Genomic DNA, 6,000 nt, shown 5'->3' with positions numbered 1-6,000 from the left:
ATTTCACGTTTCAGCAAGTCGGAGCACCAACGCACTGGCATCATTGCATGTGAGAACATTTCTTTAACAATGAACTGCCTCGATGATGGATAGGCCTTACGGTCAGATTGTTTGTAGCAGGCATCTCACCTTGTAATTCCAAAATGTGCCGCATGGGGTAGCCGTGAGGTCAGGGGCGCCTTGCCACGGTTCGAGCGTCTCCCCCCGTCGGGGGTTCGAGTTCTCCCTGGGGCATGGATGTGTGTGTTGTCGTTAGTGTAAGTTAGTGTAAGTTATATTAAGTAGTTTGTAAGCTTAGAGACGGATGACCTTAGCAGTTTGGTCCCATAGGAACTTACCACAAATTTCCAAAATGCGCTATGGGTTGGAGGAGGAGAGCATTTTGTGAAGCTGCTGTATATCCATGTAGACACCACTGGATACTTTTTCACCTCTACGGTCATAAAAAGAACGAACTGTGTTGAAGTTAGTGATTTAAACTGTAAAGTGAAATGGTATTGGAATCTTCCGCTATGGCCAAGCCAGGCTAATGACATTAGAAATAGAATATGGATTAGATCCATGCCACTTTACAAATAGTGCCCTATCGACTTTATGAAGAAACGTAAAAAAATAAACAGGTGATTCGCCATTTTTCAAGACTATTATACACCCTCCTAATGTACAAAATGAAAACCCGTTACTGCATCACATGTTGTCATTCGTTTTTGCAAGATTTTTATTTATTTTTAAATGGCTTTTTCTTCTTCTGCACTTCAACTATTAGGCAATGTACTCATTCCGATTTCGCATCATTAACTCCTTCTCCTTCTCAGCCTTCCAACATCTCTCTTTCCTGAGGCCTCCTACTTGTTTTCGACTGGAATTCTGTCTTCATCCTTCCTCTTGAGCTGTTGACTCCATTATTCGCCCTAGTTTTCAATGTTCTCATTTAAATTGATACACTCCGAATTGCGCTCGGATGTCATCACTTTTTATGTGGTCCCTCTTTGAGCAACCTTCGAAAGTTCTTAATAATCACATTTCTACTAACGGTGTGTTATTTTCATCTACTTTGCTGTCATCCCAGGATTCGCTGCCATAAAACAGCACAAGCACTGCTACTGTTTTATATACTTTCAATTTTGTGCCTTTGCTAACTTTATTTTTTTAAAGTTTTGTTTATATTTGCGTATACAGGGTGAAGAAAAATTCACGCTCTCGGAACTCGCAGTGCGATTCCTCACATACTATTAATAAAAAAAAAGTTTCTCATAAAATTTCGTCCAGGGCATATTTCGTACAGTAAATGGACGTTGGAGACTGACAATCTGTGAACACCGTAATCACACGTACTGCAACTACCTCTGTCAGGAAAAATGGTAGTGCTGCGCAGTTGGTGCAGTGGATTGCGTTTTGGTTTAGCATGAGGGAGGTCGAGGGCCCGATTCTGGGTCGAGGCTTATTTCTGTTTGTTTGCTAAAAGTAGTCTTAGTGGTACGTTATTTAGCGTCTTAATCGTCATGCATCGATTGCAAGGGGTCTTCTGCAAAACATTTGCAGTTACGTACTACGAACACAGAAATGGAAGTACATTTTAATAGGTCAGCTTTTAAATAAGCCCTTTGCGCGTCGTGGACGCGAATTATTTCGCACCCCTCCATCTACTATATTCCAAACCTTTTTTCTGTGTACCCCCCCCTCCCCCAAAGGTCCAATCGAAATTACTTGCAAAGCACTTTTCTAGCACTTCTGGTGACGTAGGGTCCTAATGAAATGTAATGGACCTGAATGTGGCAAGAATAATAGTTGGTATTAATCGATGGGACCATTGGGGGAGGGTACACAGAAAACCGGTTTCTAATCTAGTAGATGGAGTGGTGCGAAACAATTCGCGTCCATGACGTGCAAAAGGCTTCTTTAAAAGCTGACCAAGCAAAACGATTGTATTTCCTTTCTGTGTTCAAAGTTCGTAACTGCCAATGGTTTATAAAAGGCCCAATGAAATCGCTGTATGACCATTAAGACGCCAGATACCGTACCACGCAGACGTAAATACAAATAACCCTAGACCGAGAATCGAAGCTTCGACCTCCTGCGTGATAACCCAAAGCGCTATCCGCTGCACCAACTGCAAAGCACTGCTGCTATATGCTGATAGAGGTAGTCAACGTACACACGATTACAGTGTTGTCAGGCTGCCAGTCTTCAACATCCATTTACTGCTCGAAATATGGGCTGGACGAAATTTTGTGAGAAACTTTCTTTTATTGAGAGTATGTGAGGAATCGCGCTGCGAAGTCCGGGTGCGTGAATTTTTACTCAGACTGTATGTACTGAAATGCGTTAGTTTTGTTTCCTCTGTCATTTTCTACGTCCAGATTTAAGTCACTGCCTAAATAAATGAAACTGGAGAACTATCTTGTTTCCAGTAACAATCTCAGATCGAACTGGAAATTTTCCATAATGCATCATAATTTTTCTTTTGGTAACAGAGACTTTTAGAGCGAAGTTTTCTTCCCAAGTCATAAAACCTTTACACAGAATTTCTTAAGTCTGCCTCCGTATTTTGTAATACAGTTACAGCATCTGCATAGAGCATCCCATTTTCCTCTTCAGCAGTTTCCCTTCATGGACTTCTTCCGGTTTCTTATGAGGTGTTCACTATAGATGCTAAAAAAGAGTCGTTGCCGTGCTACATCCCAGTCTGAAACCTTGTCTTATTAGTATCTCTCTTTGGAGTGCATGTATTTGCGATTATTTTGGTATCTTCGTATATGCTTCTGATTACTTCATAAAATGCTTGGGGCATCCTAGCTTGTCTGTTACTGTCCATAGTGTTTTTTAATGACCAACACAAAGGCGTTTTCTAAGACAATGAATGTAACATGTACTGATAAACAAACTTCTCGTCTTTTCACAAAAATATCTTGGCGCTAAAAATATTATCGCTGAACGAGCGACCACTTTGTTCTTCTCCCAAACGTACATCTTGTGGTATCGATAGCTACGATGCCGATCTTAGGTTGGTACTACGAGAGCGGAAGATCTTCGCTGACGACGGCGCCCTCTAGCCGGCGCTGTGCAGCTCTAGGAGCGCCACTCCAGATTCTCCCCATTTGATCACGAGCGGCCGAGCAACCAACATTGTTTCGATTTCATAGTGGGCGAGCCACTACAGATTTTGCCTGTGTAACTACTGCTAACTTTGACACATCCGGCTTCGCACCTACATGCTCCTCAGTAGAAAGTTATGTATTCACGTTTAATATTGTGTTGTGATATTGTGAAACAACTTTTACTTTAATTGCAGTACCGAGACTTCTACCTCATCTGCTCCTCCTAGCTTCCTATATTCGGCCTATCCTCTAAATTACAGGAGCAGACCCGCGTGCCGCCTTCCAGCCGGGATACAAAACATCTGTTATTACTTTCAAGCGATTGTTTGCTATTTTCCAGTAACGTTTATAATCTACATTCGTGAGACTTATACCCCTGTAATTGCCACAAGCATATCTTTGACACTTAAAAAAATACTTCTGCATTTTTTGATTCATCAAGGACTTCATAACTACGTAAGTGTTCATTAAATAAATTTAACCATATTAGTTAGCACTGTGTCCCTTCATACTAAAGTAATTCATCATTTATTCCATCTGGGTCACAATGTTTGCTATTTTACATACTTTTCAGAAACTTTTGAACGTCGTCGAAGGTTGTTGAATTAACTGTCTTGTTTTAGTAGGGTGTTAAGTATTCTTTATTTATTACAGCGGTTTCACAATACCAAAAATTCTTAAAATGTTGTAACCATTGTTCTTCACTAATTACGTTCATTCTAGAATTATGTCTTTCTCACTGATTTCAGTTCCCTACCCTTTTATCTGTAAAGTTCTTTGTCGAATATGTGTGTGTGTGTGTGTGTGTGTGTGTGTGTGTGTGTGTGTGTTCGATATTTGTAAGCCGGCCGCGGTGACCGAGCGGTTCTAGGCGCTTCAGTCCGGAACCGCACGACTACTACGGTCGCAGGTTCGAATCCTGCCTCGGGCATGGATGTGTGTGATGTCCTTAGGTTAGTTACGTTTGATTAGTTCTAAGTTCTAAGGGACTGATGACCTCAGATGTTAAGTTCCATAGTGCTCAGAGCAATTTGAACCATATGATATTTGTAAATGTTGTTCTGTTTCTTGTATTGTCTTCTGTAGCAGGAAATGATAAGCCTTTTGTTTTTTCTTCACACCCTCTTCAATTCCTGTATTCCACATTTTTAATCCTCTCCTCCTTAATTTTTTCTTTTCACTAGCTGCTTACAAAGCTGCTCTTTGTATACGACTTCACATCATCCACAGTTGCAATTTTTACTAGGTATTCCTGTTATCCCCCATGATACAGTTTCTTAATACACCGTTCTGTTGTATACATACACCGAAGTGCCATAGAAACTGGTACAGGCCTGCGTATTCAAATACCGGGGTATGTAAACAGGCAGAATACGGCGCTGCAGTCGGCAACGCCTATATAATAAGTGTCTGGCGATATTGTTAGATCGTTTACTGCTGCTACAATGGCAGGTTATTAGCATTTGAGTTTGAACTTGGTGTTATAGTCGGCGCACGAACAATGGAACACAGCGTCTCCGATATAACGATGAAGCGGGTATTTTGCGGTACGATTCTTTTACGAGTGTACCGTGAATATCTGGAATCCCGTAAAATATCAAATCTCTAACATCGCTGAGGCTGAAAAAAGATCCTGCAAGAACGGGACCAACGACGACTGAAGAGAATTGTTCAGCGTGTCAGAAGCGCAAACCTTCCGCAAATTGCTTCAGATTTCAGTGATGGGTCATCAACAAGTGTCAGCGTGCGAACCATTCAACGAAACATCATCGATATGGGCTTTCGGAGCCGAAGGCGCACTCGTGTACCCTTGATGACTGCACGACACAAAGCTTTATGCCTCGTCCTGGCCCTTCAACACCGACACTGGTCTGTTGATGACTGGAAACATATGGCCTGGTGGGACGAATCTCGTTTCAGATTGTGTCGAGCGGATGATCATTTACGGGTATGGAGGCAACGTAATGACTCCATGGACCCTGCATGTCAGCAGGGGACTGTTCAAGCCGGTGGAGGCTCTGTGGGGCGTGTGCAGCTGGAGTGATGTGAGACCCCTGATACGTCTAGGAACGTGGCAGACAGGTGACACGGACGTAACCATCCTGTCTGATCACCTGCATACATTCGTGTCCGTTATGCATTCCGACGGACTTGGGAAATTCCAGGAGGACAATGCGGAGTCTCACACGTCCAGAATTGCTAGAGAGTGGTTCCAGAAACACTCTTCTGAGTTTAAACACCTCCGCTAGCCATCAAACTCCCCAGACACGAACATTATTGAGCATATCTGGGATGCCTTGCAACGTGATGTTCAGAAAAGATCTCCAACCACTCGTACTGTTACGGATTTATAGACAGCCCTGCAGCATTCACGGTGTCAGTTCTCTCCAGCACTCCTTCACACATCAGTCGAGTCCATGCCAGGTCGTGTTGCGGCACTTTCGCGTGTTCGCGGGGCCCTACTCGATATTATGCAGGTATGCCAGTTTCTTCGGCTCTTCAGTGTTTGTTAGATATTTTTACAGTTAATAGTATGTGGCAAACTGCCTTAGCTCTCGGGCTTTATCATTACTTATTTGTTCTCCGAAAGTGCCATGTGCTTCTGATGCTGGTTGACTTCCTGTTCTATTTTACAATGTAGTGAATGTATTTCTAGTTGTTGGTTCTTTCTGTTACAGGTGAGTAGTGTCGAAAACTGGTACTGAAAGTTGTGGATTACATCCCGTGACGTGTGCATTTATTGAGGTAGGTGAGCATCGAGCGGTTCTTCCTTTTAATGCATTCCTATGCAAGCCTGTGTGCTGTAGTTTCAGTAAAAGGACGCCCACTGTGTCTATAAAGTTAAACTGCTTTGATTTATAGTAAATACATACGGTCTTTGGAAGCGGCATTTTGCTTCAAG

Source organism: Schistocerca americana, chromosome 6 (assembly GCF_021461395.2).
Source record: "Schistocerca americana isolate TAMUIC-IGC-003095 chromosome 6, iqSchAmer2.1, whole genome shotgun sequence".
In the NCBI taxonomy this organism is placed as follows: Eukaryota; Metazoa; Arthropoda; class Insecta; order Orthoptera; family Acrididae; genus Schistocerca; species Schistocerca americana.
The sequence above is the reverse complement of the archived record's forward strand: the minus strand, read 5'-3'. Positions refer to the sequence as shown.